This window comes from Pinus tabuliformis, chromosome 2_2, assembly GCF_031772625.1.
Source record: "Pinus tabuliformis cultivar Carrire ecotype Pingquan chromosome 2_2, CPIR1, whole genome shotgun sequence".
In the NCBI taxonomy this organism is placed as follows: Eukaryota; Viridiplantae; Streptophyta; class Pinopsida; order Pinales; family Pinaceae; genus Pinus; species Pinus tabuliformis.
In genome coordinates this window covers 355038335-355054114 of record NC_142300.1, presented here as the reverse complement: position 1 = coordinate 355054114, position 15780 = coordinate 355038335, and positions in this window count along the sequence as shown.

Here is a 15780-nt window from a genome sequence, read left to right as displayed (position 1 = left end):
TGTGTGATTGTGATTAGCGATCGAGGCACGGACCCATGCAATGTGTGATTGCGATTAGCGATCGAGGCACGGACCCGATGAGGTTTATATATGTGATTGTGATTGGCGATCAATGATTGGAGGAGAGACCTTATGCCATGTGATATGTTGATATGCGATGCATTGATAGTGTGATTGGCAATCGGGATCACAGCAATACAAAGGGCTAATGCACATGCGATGGAGCCGATAGTGATACGCCAATGCAATCGGCGATTGGTAAATCAGATCGCGATAATACAGAGGAGAAGCATGCCATTGCAACATGTGACTTGCAATAAGAGCACGGACCTGAAAAGGTTATAGATGCAGGTTGATATTCCTTTGAAGTCCGTCTTAAGGATTTTGGTCGGGTTTTTTCGTGTTTTTCCGTATATCTCTGTGTATTGGAATTTAGTTTCGTTTTTGGGGATTTTCTCAAAGAAAGGTCACCTGTGAATTTTCTTTATAACGGCTCCCATTCATTTGTGCCACACTATAAGTGGGCATTGTAACAGGAATTTTTATACGTAGAGAGCCACAGAGCCACAGAGCCAGATAGCCAGATGCAAAGCCACAGAGCCAGAGAGCAAGAGGGCCAGACGCAGAGCCACAGAGCCGGTGAGCTAAAGGGCAAGTCGAAGAGATGCAAAGCCGCCAAGAATGATTTCTCATGATCGAAGGGACAGAGGAATGACTGGGAAAGCCGTAGAGTTGGAGGATTCATAAAAAAGACAGAGAGTATGACTCTAACGAGGGGATCTCACAAAAAGGTAGTAGCAGAGAAGTGAGTTCTCTCTCGAGGGAGCTCATAAAAATGTAGCAACAGAGAAGTGAGTTCTCTCTCAAGGGAGCTCACAGCTGGGGGTAGAGACAGAATCACATAGTACTCTCTCCCCCTTCATAGAACTAGAGCCAGAGCCGAGAGCCAGAGCCAGAGCTAGAGAGAGAGATAGAGCCAAAGAACAACAAAGAGATCAAATGATCAAACTATCGCTGACATCCGATGTGTTCTAAAGATAGCATAAGAAGTTCCAGAAATAGTTAAAAGAACTTTGAGGCAGTTGGTGCAAGCTAGAGCTCAAGATAGCTCAGAGCACTGATTGAAGGAGTCTAGTCCAGAGAAGCCTAGATGTGTCTGCAGAGTATGGACAGCCAACGGGATAAGATGATATTTCTAAACCGATAGGTTGAGTGTAAACCAATGGAGTTGAGTGTAGAACTTGTGAAAGAGAGATTACCATAATCCCAGAGAGCCTAGTTGAGTTGACTACAGCTCATGGAGACGTAGCCCAAGAGGTTTGGGTGAACTCCTAATTAAACTTGTTGTCTTATGTGTTTGCTGATTTGCTGCTTTATTTACTATTATGTGTGTCTAAATGTCAGCATAATAAAATATACATAAGCACTTGAACAGTCTAAAAACAAACAAAAGCATACACCTATTTCAAGTTATTTATTTCGCAAATTATCAATCATAAGCATAGATCTTGGGAATATATAAGCTTTGGAGTGGGAGAGGTTCTTGTAAGCTTGACAAGAAACCTTTAGTGCCCCATTTCAAATCATAATTAATCAGTGTAAGAAGATAAATAAGATCTCGAGTGTGACTTAGGGAAATAGTGCAGAGCGTTGCTCCAATAGCGCGGAAGCCCCACAGTCCCTGGTTAGGGCTGCGCGAAGGCAAATATATTAGGGCGCAAAGGACAGGGAAGTGCGCGAAGTAAACTATGTGCAGGGATTAACAGTTGGACTGAATCAACCTCTTAGACATCTCAAGGGTGTAGAAACCTAGTTCCAACACCCCCCCATACTACTTTTGGGTGAGACCTCAGTCCGTGCTCTGTGGACTATTGCCAAAAGGGCCAGTAGTATAGGAATTTGTTTGGATAAATAACTCCGAACCTGGGTCAGGCCCCAAAATCCAACAAATGGTTCCGTTGCCAGGACTGGGATATGCATAGAGATGTCTGATGTCATATCACTAGAATCCAACTAAGAAAGGAATTGAGGATTGGTTGGATAGGAAGATTCACGAGTTTGCGGCACTGGAGAATAGGAATTAGTGACTATCATAAGAGGAGTGGTTAGACTGCTACTTATACATAGAGATCCATGAAATTTTCTTCGCATATTTCCCTACTAAGCTATACGAGTGGATCGCAAAGCTAGCAGATAGCTAAGGAAGGTGCAAGCTCGACAGACCTATTGTGTGGACTCCAGAGTTGGTGTGCAGATTGGAAGTGTTGGAGGATAAGATCATGTGCATTGCTGATCACTGGCTCGATTGAATTATAGGAGGATTCATCACTAAGTTCGCAGTAGATACTTCAGTCAGCTATAGCGAGGCAGAGCGATGCTTCCTCAAAGGACCGCGAGGTAAGTACATTAAGTCTTTGAACACTTGGATTAAAATGCTACTGTGTGAAAAGTGGGTTATGCGAATAAATTGATGTTTGGGGCTACGCGAAGTGGGAGAATCTACAGAAACAAAGGTAGTGCAGAACTAGAAACTAGCCCCTTGATTTCACCTCCGCGAGGGGACAAGGAAGAGCTCACAAAGGTCTCACCAAGAAGTGTGATCAATTTGATAAGGCAGAGGATTCCACGCATACCACCCCCACCCACACCACTACCAGTTTCACCGTCTTCACCCCCATCTTTGCCCATACCACCTCCGCCACCATCACGAGTTGATATGGAAAGCACGATAAAGTTTCCAGTGTTCAAAAGAGTAGGAAATGAAGATCCATACCAGTTTTGGTTTGTGATAAAAGCTATATGGGAAGCGCAAGGAGTTACGAATGACAATATAAAGAAAGCAACGTTGGTCAGTGCTCTACAAGATTGTGTACTAACCTAGTACATTAAGCATTCCAATGAAAATCTGAATGCAGGGATCATGAATATCCAAACTGCGCTAAACAAAGAATTTAGCAGGCCAAAGTAAGAGGCACAGTCGATCATTGGGTTCAAGGAAATCACAATGCTACCAGGCGAGACCCCTTGGGAGTTGGATTAGACATTGAAGTGCACAATTCGCGAAGCTAACATGACGTTGACGGATGGACAACACCGCGAATGGTTTGTAGCATCGTTAACATCGCATCTAAGGAATGCACTGTAAAACCAGAGGCTAACAACTCAGGCCGAGGCCTTGGAGATTGCGATGAGACTGCACAAGATATCGATACAGGATCCCAACCTAGGAGTTCAACAGATTCACGCGCAGTTGAAAAGCTTGTGCCTTGAGATGCAGAGTCTGAAACAAGACATGACAGCTCACCCAGAAGTGCACGACGAGGTATGGTGCGTAAAATGCAATCGTCAGGAACATGACAATGACCATTGCCCGGTGTTCGCGAATTACCTCACAGGAGGAGGACCAATGCCATTGAGACCGGAGGCACAATCAAGACCTATCACAATGCCTGCATTGTGGTGCGTGATTTGTCAAATAGGAGGAAAGCATGCTACGGACAACCACCATCTATTGCAGAGGTACATGCAGAATTCACAACAATTGTTTTGTAATTTTTGTAGATCAGTAGGACATGACGAGTGCACTTGTAGAAGTTATGAGCTGATGATAGATAGGACTCCTACCTATAGAGTTCAGGCCGAAACAAAATCCCTTGACCAGAACGCAGGGATGGCACGAACCAGATTTTAGGGGCATGGACAAGGCCAAGGTGGAGGAGGGCCTGGAAGACGTTGCGGACAGTTGATATGTTACAATTGCGGAGGGCCAGGGCATTATGCCAGAGATTGTATGAATCCGACATGTCCATCATGCTTGTATTTTACATTGTTTGATCATGAGATGGAGGATTGTCCCACACTAATAGCAAGGTTGTGTGATAAAGGATCACTCCAACCTCCCTCGACTCAGAACATGCAAATGATGAGGTTTGAGCCACGTGAGGAAGACCCTAATGTGAATATTGTGCTTGGAAGTGGAATTACGACAAGAGATGACAAAGGCAAGTAGCCTGAAGAGAGTACTTGGGTTTGCAAGGCTTCGACGAAAGAACTAGAGTTTGATTTGGAGCATGCTGAGGAAAACTTCATGGAAGCTAGGAAGAGCTTCGTTGATGCCTCCACTTCAGGAAGAAAAGATAAAATGGAGTCAAAAATGGACCCATCAATGCTCACAATGTTCCTGGAAACATGCATGAAGTTGTTGCGTGACAGCAAGGTTGTAAAGGGGCTACAGTAACTCATAAATAGATGCGTTGGGACTGCGCCAGGAGAACCGCACGTATTCCAGAAGCTCAGAAAGCATACGATGAGGATGGGAAGGGAGATGAGATTGACCACGCAGATTGGAGAATATGAGATGGACCAAGTGATTCTAGACCTAGGATCAGATGTGAAAATTCTGCTGAAGCAGACATGGGAGTGCATGGGAAGGCCTACGCTGCAATGGGCCCCTATCCAGTTGGGAATGGTGAACTAGAAAAAGATACTACCTATGGGAAGATTGCAGGGGATCATAGTTGATATTGAAGGAGCAAGTGTGCTAGCAAATTTCGAAGTGATAGAGATTGTTGATGACAAAAATCCCTACCTCACGCTATTAGGAATAGATTGGGCCACTCACATGAATGGGGTGATAAATATGAAGAAATGCAAGATGATTTTTGAGAAAAAATCTCTATGTGTAGTTGTACCTTTGGACCCTGTAGAAGGATCACGCTACACAGAGCCAGTGCGTGACTATGAAAGCGACGACGACTTGGAATGCATCTGCAAGATAACCACACAAGAGCAAGACTTGGTAAATCCAACTGCAGATGGATGAATCTCATGGGAGTGTGAAAGCTCCTGCACATCAGATTCAAATGAAGAGATAGAATGATGGCAAAACTGGTTACACGAGGTAACCATGCTGAACTGTAACATGATGACGAGATCGCTGCGTTGCGTATCAATGGAGGTAAGGGATCTGCCTACATATGATGGGTTAAGTGAGGTAGATGACTTCTTTAATAGATTTTAAATAGAGGTGATGGAATAGCAACACTTTGAGGCTTTGAAATGGGTACTATGCGCTACGCCTGCAAGGTGGTGGGGCACGCACCAAGAAAGCTTCGGGGATTGGCGTGAATGTAGGAGGATGATGCGCATATGGTTTGGGAAGCCAGATGCGAGAAGCAGACAAGATTATCGAACAAAATGGTCCACACGCCGACCTATCCAGATGGACGCAGGAATATGGTACAAAACCTGCGTGGATGCACATAGCCTTCGCGTCAGGAGACATGGTCAGTAAGTAGGTGCGGGCAAGGCAATGATGCGAATGACCCCTCCTGTTGGAACCATCAAGTATGGAAAGACCAAGTGCGCAGAAGGTTATCCATGTAGAAGCCTTTAACGAAGTATGTGAAGCACTGAACAAGGTACACAATGCGCAATGAACTGATTGGGACTTGCACGTACCAGTGGTTGTGTGGGCTTATAGGACAACGTACAAGAAACTAATGGAGTAGGCACCTTTGAGGCTAGAGTCTAGAGCAAACACTATAATCCCCATAGAATATAAAATACCTTGTCCATGCATAACAACACCGGTAGATACGACAGTTCGTGGAGCCTTGGAAGAAGGGATCGTGCAGCTGAAAGAAGCAGAACGCTTGGGACCTAAGGAAGAAATTCAACAGGGTGGTATTAGGCTCCAAGAACTTATGAAAGATATGGTGCGATTAAGGGAGAAAAGCGCTCTGCTAGAAGTGGAAGCCAAGAAGCTTGAGGATAGGATCAAGAAGGATTTTCTCGATAAAGAACCCAGGGTGATAAAACAAGGTGCACACGATCACATTGATGAATTTGGGGACTATTGCTGAGAATTTATCAGATTGATGCCTTGGATTGGACCGCATATTACTAAACGGATTAACCATGGTGGCACAATGCCGATGATAAAGTGCATGACGCAACCAATAACAATAAAAGGTGGGTATTTTCCAGGAAAAGTAATGGATGACTGATGAAACCCTATACAGGTGGCGTGACCACCTGACTAGCCGTGAGAAGTACAGTCTCAACGCTCCAGGTAGTTGAAAGGAGGCGCGCGGGCCTATAAACTACTCTACCCAGGAGCTGTGCAATGTTGGATTTGTGCATAGAAGTAAAGTGTCACAAGGTCCGCGACCACGCAAGGGGGCTTGCGCTGCCACACGGGTTGGCTAGAAAGTGACCGTTGGAGTCACTATTCACAATGTGATGCTCGACTTGAGACCAAAAGAAGCGAGCAACAGGCATTTAAGATGCACTTTATGGGAAAGATTTGGGAAAATCTGCCACCAAGGGAGAATTAATTAATTGGATTTGCGGGGAACGGTCGAATTCAAAATCAAAAGGTGCTATAAATTACAAAGGGCTATCCAGGAAACAACACTTGGTCATTTGTGAATTGAGCTGTTGTATGCCCAGCATATTCTGAGCTAAGATTTTTTTGCCCTATGCCAAGCCTTGATTGCGCCCCTGATTACATGATTGAAAGATTTTAGCCTAGCAAGATGGCAGCGTCACAAGAAATTAGGGAAATTACAGATATGACCACTGAAGAGGCCACATAGGCCCTGACTGTGGGGGATGCCCCTGAAGGCACCGACATTGTGGCAGAAATCCCTAAATCACCGCACACACCAAGGCCGAAGAAACACAAACAACTGATGGTTCTTGTATGTGTGTCCCCTCGAAACCCACTGTGCACCAGATTAACAATGGAGGAGAAAGGGAAAGAAATTAACTTGGAAACCAATGAGAAGGAGGAAGACCTGGAGAACCTTATAATTGAAGAAGATGAGGATGAAGGCATGGAGGAAGAAACTGAGCCTGCGCACCCTCCAACAAAGCTTCCCACCTATATCCCCCTGCGGAAGGGGAAGGAAAAGGTACCCAAGGATCTCGACGAGAGTAAGAGCTCTCTCCAGACTCTGCTCCTCCTGGACGACATCATCTTTGAGGGCACGTAGTTGGGGCGTGTGCCTAACTTGAAATTTGAATATTGGGATCTCAGCGATGATGAGAAGTTCCCTCATTTAGAGACCGCGTAGCTCATGAAGCCCAAGAAGAACACTACGGTGGGGGTTATCGAATTGGAGCAGCAAAAGTGGTTACACAGAGTGGAAAAGGCAGGGTTATTAAACCTTCTTTGGGTGTTGCATTTCCACCATGCCCCACTAACAATATTCATCATCGGGCAGATGTTAGGCCTAGTGCATGGTGGGTGTTTGTGCCTAGAGGAGCCCATCCCCATCATAGACCACTTAATCCATCGCATTACTTGGCTCCCATGCAAAGGAGAGGACCTCGCAGACATCTCGGAGGGGAAGAGTAGTGACTTTGCCATTGCAGAGGTCATGAAGAAGAAATACAAGCTGGAGAAGAATAAAAGGGGCTACACCATATCCAGCATCAACAACAAAGAAGTTAAAGTGGCGACTCAGATACTAGTGAGTAATGTTATGCGCAAGTGTCGCACGGACGAGGCACTTGCGCCGGTGGTGGAACTTGCTGAGCAGTGTATGGAGGGGGTCCACTTCAACTGGTCCGAGTTCTTATGTAAAGAGTTCCTGGAAAATTTCCGCGAGGCCCAGGAATAAGGAAAAACATTCCACTATGCATGGCTTCTATTGTCCATAGTGCTTGTGGCAGGGGAATTGTCGGAGGACAGTTAGTTCCCCATAATTGATAGGGATCTTCCAGAGGCCGCGAAGTACTCTTCACTGTGGGCCATGAAAGACGCGAACCAGATCCGCGACAATAAGATATTCTAGGTGTTCATGGAAATGAACATCAAAATGGGGATTAACTACAAGCTGCAGTTATCACCCACTATCTACAATAGCCTGCAAAGTTTTGCAGAATTTTAATGGACCTCCACAGCATATATATCAGAGTGCGCAAGGACCTAGCCAAGAAATGGAGCGACCTACCCTTCATAGCCACAGATGATGTAATTTTTGATGTACTAGAGACATGGCCACTGGAGTGGAGCACCCCAGATATTACGGCAGTGGAGAAGTTTGCGATGCATAAGAAGAAACAGGAGGCCAAATTGCGCATGGCATAGTTGGCAGAGAAGAGAAGGCAAGAAACTATGACAACAAAAGCACAGGAGGTGTGGGATGTTGCGCAGACAGTAGCAGAACAGAAAAAGGCTGTAGCAGCAGCAGCAGCTCAGGAGATAGCTGCGAAGGCGCACGAGGGCCAGGAGTCGACTTCACATGGGCAAGAAAAAGAAATGGAAACAGAGGAAGAGGAGGGTGGTGCAGACCCACAAACCACGTCAACACAACTAAAGCACCATCGCCTGAGTGAGCGAGTGGGGCAGCACAAGAAGGTCAAGGCATCAAAGTTGTCTATCGACCTGATCACGCTAACCGAGGGTGATCTGCAAGAGATTGGTGAGATGGTGCGCGACATCACCTCCGAGGCCCTCCAAAACTTCATGCAAGAGAATTAGATTGTGTTGGGGGCCCTTAAAGTGTAGCTTCAGGAGTGGTATTTGCACACTTCTCAGCCTGGTACCCTTTCGACCAACCTCGCAGTAGGGACAACTGCAACAGAGCAGATGTTGCATGTTCAGACAAAAAACACAATAGTGCTTCCATAAGGGACATTGGTTACAACAAATGAGGCCGACAGGCCTATGATTAGCACATTGAAAGGTATTGGGATCAACATGGTTGCACTCCCATGGGAGATGCTATATGTTCTGCAGGATTGGATTGCTACAGAATTGCGGGCTAGGGAGAGACACACGCTACAAGTGCTAAGAGAGCAAAAGATCAACATGGAGCAGTAGAGCTTGTAGCACAACGAAGTGGTGTCATAGAACAGGCAGATGGTACAGGTACAGGAAGAATCCAGTTAGATGGTCCCTAAGCTAGCCATCATAACAGACGCACCAACAGAGGCGCACATCCATAGACTAGCAGCAGGGGTGCACGAGGCGTGAGAAGAAATGACTAAGGTTCATCTGGAGCTGAACCTTCATATAGCAAAGCTGCGCTTGAAGGCGTAGCTGTCCACCCCTCCAGAGGTAAGAGAACAACATGCCAGCGCTATTACATTGGGGATGGAAGAGATCAGCAGTGTAGTAAAGGACTGCACCAGAATGTTGGAGGAGTCATTTGAGGTCCTCACTAATTTTCAAGAGGACCCTAACATCCAACGCTTAGAGACAGAGGCACGTGAGGTCTAGCAGTAGTACGAAAACGTCAAAGGGACTGCACAGACGATGGCCCTCACTCAGAGGCTCATGCGAATGCAACAGGCCAAAGCGCTGAAAGAGCAAGTGGACACTGCACAACACTGAGAAGCAATCTTGAAGGCACAAGTTCAGCCTTGGATCGACGAGGCCTTCATAATAACAACGAAAATTGAAGGCAAGCTCGTGTAAATGCAGGGTATGTAGGAACAGATCCAAGGAAGCAGTTCCAATACCGCGGTCTCAGAACAATGGGTACAGGAGATTCAACAGGCAGCCGCTTAGTGTGTTGCCGACCTTGCCACAGTTCAAGCAGAGTTGGAGGGACTCCGTGCAAAGATCTCTGCACTGACAGAGTGACTTGAGGGCAAGTCACGATGTTTGTGTTGGGGGCCTGTTGGGTGTGGAATCCTCCCCAAGGCATGTTTTGGGGCTTAAAGCCCAAGTTTTGACCAAGTCCATTGTAAAAACTCCGCGATTTGTGGGCATGGAGCGTGAAGTCATAATAGAGTCACAGGGTTGCCCACACTTGTTTTTGTAATGTAATGTCAGCTTGAAAGATCTACCCATGGTCCACGGACTATGGAATTGTAGAAATAGAGTGAGGCTCTAAGTGTAGAAAACAACGAAGAAGATAGAAGCATGATGAGTCTAAGGGATTGAGTCGAAGTGTAAGTTGTGTCTTTAGGGCATAGAGGAGGAGAATGCTCTGTAGTTGAGCGCACAGAGGCCTAGTAGTCTGCAGCTGAGTGCGTGGACCCCTGCAGCTGAGTGTGCGGACCCCTGCAGCTGAGTGCGCGGACCCCTGCAACTGAGTGCACAGGGTAGGTCAAGTCTGTAACCATTCGAAGCATTAATAAAGAGAATTTATATTATATTTCTGTGTATCTTTTCCTGTTTTATGTGTTATTGGGTATGAATTGCAAGTTTACTATTTATTTGCTGCGGGGACTCATATGAATGTGATGTATAAATAAATATAACATAAGGCATCCATTTATGTGAAGATAATTAATCAGTGTAAGAATATAAGTAAGATCTAGAGTGTGACTTAGGGAAATAGTGCAGAGCGCTGCTCCAGCAGCGCGGAAGCCCCACAGTCCATGGTTAGGGTTGTGCGAAGGTGAATATATCAGGGTGTGAAGGACAGGGAAGTGCGCGAAGTAACCTACATGCAGGGATTAACAGTTGGACCAAATCAACCTCTCAGACATCTCAAGGGTGCAGAAACATGGTTCCAGTACCCCCCCCCATACTACTTGGAGTGAGACCTCAGTCCGCCCTTCACGGACTGTTGCCGAAAGGGCCAGTAGCGTAGGGATTTGTTCGGCTAAATAACTCCGAACCTGGGTCAGGCCCCAACAAGCCAACACTAGAATGCATTATGGCTTGGGCTTTTTCAAGGAAAAAATATAGCTCATTTCTTCCCGGGACATACCCAATTCATATACAATCCCAATAAATATACACGTGATTCTTTAAGAACCAATTTAATTTCCAAGTTTTTATGTCCTCTTCTCTGCTTCATTAGTCCCTCAGGTGATATATTTCCTCTTTTGTAAAGTTACTCACCTTTGAAGTTCAGTCATACCCTTCTATACTTATTTAGTCCCTCGGGTGATCCATCCCTTAGCAAAGCTTCCTTGCACATATACAATATTATTATCCAAGGCGTCTCTCTACCTCGATTTCATAACACATCACAGTTGTCATGGCATACCTCATGTTGATCAGTGCATATCACAAGGTTCCAGTGTCATCGTTTTAGTATACCTAGGGGGGATAATATGGGGTATAGAGGGAGGTACCCAAGGGAATAATGTAATGTAATAATGTAAGGATTGTATATAAATGGGCCATAATTAATAAATAAAGTGGTTAACCCACATTATGCAAGGTACCACAAGTAGTTACAGAATAAAGTGATAAAACCATTGTATTGGATGTATTGTATTGAGAGACCCATGGTATAGTATGTATGAATCCTATATAGAGGATAGAGACTCTCCATTGATGGATGTAAATGATTTTTGTATTAACAAGCATATGGCTAGTGGAGTATTCTCCTTCCTTAAGGAGTGATTGTATGGTGTTACCCTACCTCAAGGGTTTTGATTAATAAATATATGAAGTACTATCATTTATTCTGTTATTATTTCGGCATAGTCACACTTCTAATATACTTGTAGGTTAGATCTACCACAAGTGGTATCAGATCTCTTTCTTGAGAAAAGCAAGAATATTTTTTTTTCATGTTTTACAGGATTTTTTTGGGGTGGTGAGTTTGCAGAGAATATATGAAAAGTTTAGAACAAAATTGGTAAAATAAAATTGCATATCTCAATTCCTTGCAAACAAATACCCAATTTAAAAAAAAAAATTGATCGAATCGGAGTACGGTTGATGGAGATATTGTTGATTTAAAATCAGTTGTTTTATAGAATTTTTTATGACAACAATTCATGGACGTGTTGAAGCCCTGAAAATCATTGCTTCAACATGGGGAAAAACCACCCAGTCTGAACCTTGGTTGGTAGCTCCTTTTCCGTTTGGAGTAGTGGCTCTGACTAGGGATAATGGGACCAGTTTCCCAATCTATTTAATGCTTGTGCTAATGGGGTGATATGTGATGTTTCAAAGTAATGTCCAAACTAAAATTAATCTAATATAAACTAACAATCACATGCATTTTATCCTAATTTAAGAACTATATAATTATAAATATACCCGGGATTAAATTGATGTATGCGATCTGCAATAATATCTGAAAGCAATTGGTAATAAAGATCATTCAAATGCAATAACAAGTGAATCTGTTCTAACAATAATCGTTTCGTATAAAAAGTTAGTTGAAAAAATTGTGAAAGATATATCACATAAGGAATTATTCATATATTAAACATAAAATATAGATCATCATCATACAGAAGTACAATAATGGCAATCAAGATTCAGACTTTCATACAAACAATTCGAAAAGAAATCATTGCTTAATACATAAGTAAAAAGGATTACGAGATAAAAGTACCATTTATAATACATCCTACTCGTGTTTTAGCAATATTGATTTATCTTTTGTCCATTCAACTCCATCTAAGAGTACAAAACTGCAATTTCAGTAGAAGATGCTAAATCAGATAAAAATAAATCTTGTTCCATTAATTTCACCAGAACTTCCTCAAAGGGATAGAAGTGCATGTTTTGAAGACTTTTCATGATAAAATTATGGACCCCTCTCTAAATGCATGAGAGGGGTTTAAATACTTAAAATATAAAACTAAAAATAGATTATTACAAAAATAGTTGAGGAGGTTTAAATGACCTGCCTCAAATTGTGCAAAAATAAAATTAAAATGGAAATAAACAAGGTGACTAACTATCCTGCATTTGATCCTTCAGATCACAAATATCCATCATGGGCTTGAGCTGTCTTGGTTGGCCGACTTCAACTTTCAATAGTCTAGCGAATACGACATCGGTTAGCGTTGGTGCCCTTTTCTCCATAGAAGTGGTTATGCATTGAAGGGTCATCCATTGGTTGTGAGGTTTTACCAAATGTTGCCAATATGCCTCCCAGTTTAACTTGGTCATTTGCCTTATCACTTCTGCTTTTTCTTTCATTTCATGTTTCCATTCTTGTTCAAGCTATTTCACATTAGGAAGGAAACCTGGAATGGACTCTGCCACAAGGTTGGAACTATGTAAATTTTCATTGATGTTTTCTATGACACTGTTTCTTGCTGCTGCCATGTCTGTTTTGGCATTTTCTACTTCTTTAAGCCGAGAATCCCAGTTTGCAAATAGGATTTATTTATGTGATTCTTCTAGCTTAGGTAGGTAAACTTTTCTCCCATCTTCTGTATTCTGCCAGACGATGAAATCAGAGGCCTTTTTAAAGATCTCATCATAATCAAGTCTCATTTCCATGACTTGACTTGTCAGTTCATCGCTTGTTTCGCAATAAGATTTCCACTGTGAAATATTCTGGCACAATAATTCTTTCTGATGCATCAGTTAAGAGTTAAGACTGAGTTCTTCGGTAACAAACTGATCAATTTTTGGATCATCTTTGCGTAGATCAGTTATTGCCTATATTAGTGCTTCCTTCTCGGCTAAGCTGGTTCGATGTTCTATTTGCATGTGCTCGAATTCACGTTGTAGCTTGGCTAACTGTATCTCTTCCTGTTGGTCAAATTTTTCTTGTTGTAGTTGTTCCTCAAGCGACATTATTTCATCTTCCTATTCTCTAGGCAACATTTGTACTTCTGTTGCTTTTTCCATGGTCACTGTAGCATAAGCACCTGCAAACTATGAAAGTCTAGTAAGGTTGGCGGATAGGTCAACGGGTGAGTCTTTCCATAGAACACCCATTGGTTCATTTTCAGGGGTAGTAGCAGCTGTAGAGTCCAATTTCCTTTTCATTCTTTGTCTTTTCACCACGGCCTTATGCTATGGGCTATAAAACACATCTAGAGGGGGGATTTCTTCATTTCTCAAAATTATTTCGGAAGTGGGGGTAACAGGGATGTGCTCTACCTCTTGTGTATTTGCAGTCTCTTCCACTGTAATTTCCTGAGTTGTTTTCTGTTGTGGAGTTTGCAACTCTAGCACCTGTTCCTCTGTGTTGAGACTTTTATTAAAATTGTCCCACTCTTCTACTAAATCAATTACCAGGGGTTTTATTGGCTATGCGGAGGTAGTAGGGATTTTAGTGTGCTTGTTGACTGAAGTTTCTTTAGCTATCTTTTGTGTATATTGGGTTGTATCCTTTACTAACTCCATGCTTCTGCTTTTCCCATTTTGGGATGACTATTGTGATTCCCTGGTAGATTTCTCTTGAGATTCCGCTCTAGAATCGGTATTAGAATTTTATTTAGCGCCACCTTCTATAGTCACAATGGGAGTAGGCTCCCTTATTGGTTCAATCAATAATTGGTCCAATGGAACCTTTGCTAACCTCCTTTCTCTGTAACTGTAAAAATTTTCCAGATCTTCACAGTAAAAACGTAGTTGTGCCATATGCTTCACCTTTGTGAAGGTGTTTTTCTGCAAAAATATGTCATCAAAGTTATCTTCCTCCTTACTTAATACTTTTATTTTCACCATAGTGGTGAAAATTTCAACAGTGTCGAATGGGTCATATTGCCTTCCAGGGAATTTAGGTAATTGCAAAGATAGCATGTTCTCTGCTTCTTTGAATGCATGCCCTAGGTTGTGTAATGCAAATGCTCCACATTGTACAAGGAATGTAGGCCAGATGGCCTTTTTTTATTCCTTTAATGTCTTGCTCATTCCTCCCTCACTAGCTATTTGATAGGCTATCTCTCTAGCCATCAATTTATCTGGAACATAGTATGGGAGGACATGGGGGGAGGTGATGCTGCCAAAAACCCTGATATATGTAAATGTTTCCTCCCCAAACCATCTGGCCACCGGGAGGATGTCTACTTTAGCTTCTTGGGAAAACCTGGGGGCATCTCGATTATAAAGCCACTTGTGAATAGGGAGCATAACTCCATGACAAATCTTGAAAAAATGTGGTTGAAAATTAGATTCCCACATGTCCTTATGGTATATGTGAATGGGAAGTGGATTTCGAATAGTCCATTTCCATCCCATGATAGGGAATTTCGAACAAAAACAAATTGCAACCATTACATAAGTGCTCATAAATGTAGGTTTTAACCTTGTACAAAAATTACTTGCATACGAATTCTAAAACACAGAAAATAAACAATGTGATAGAATAACACATAAAACACATATACAGAGAGATTTTCCCCTGGATCCAAAAACTAGGACTACCAGCTTGATTTTTTCATTATGTTCCTTTCAATGTTACAATACATATTTATACATGCCAAAGCATCCAATACCATGGACCGAAAACCATCGCGTCCAAAAACATGTGCGAAAATCATGCACAAAACCATAAGTGGGTTTGCCCAACCTAACATAGGGTCCAAAACCAAAGACCCCATAAAGTGGGGTTACAGGTACACCTTAAACCCCCTGTGACCCCCCTGGCTACACAATCGGCGCAATGAAGGGGGAGCTCCGGCCCCCCTCTAACCCCCCAGTTAACTACGTGGGCTAGTCGTGGAAAGAATATAACACAACCCAACATTCTCCCACTTGTTGTTTTCTTTTCGCAGGGGGCCACAAGAGAGCTTAGCCATTTTTCCAGCCCTGAAACACCCATTGTTTCTCTACACCAAGAGAACTTCTCAGAGCTGAGATTTTGTTAATGCATCTGCAGTATTCTTCAAAGTGTCCACCTTTACCAGCAACACCTTTTTGTCTTCTATCATATCCATCACAAAGTAATACTGAACATCAATGTGCTTTGTCTTTCAATGATATGCGGGGTTCTTTGCCAAGAAAATTGCACTTTGGCTATCACAGTCTATCCTTATAGCTCCCTGTACTAACCCCATACTTGAACACAATCTCTGCAACCAAACTGCTTCCTTGCTTGCATGAGTGGCTGCCATGTATTCTGCCTCTATAGTTGATAGTGCCACTACAGATTGTTTCTTACT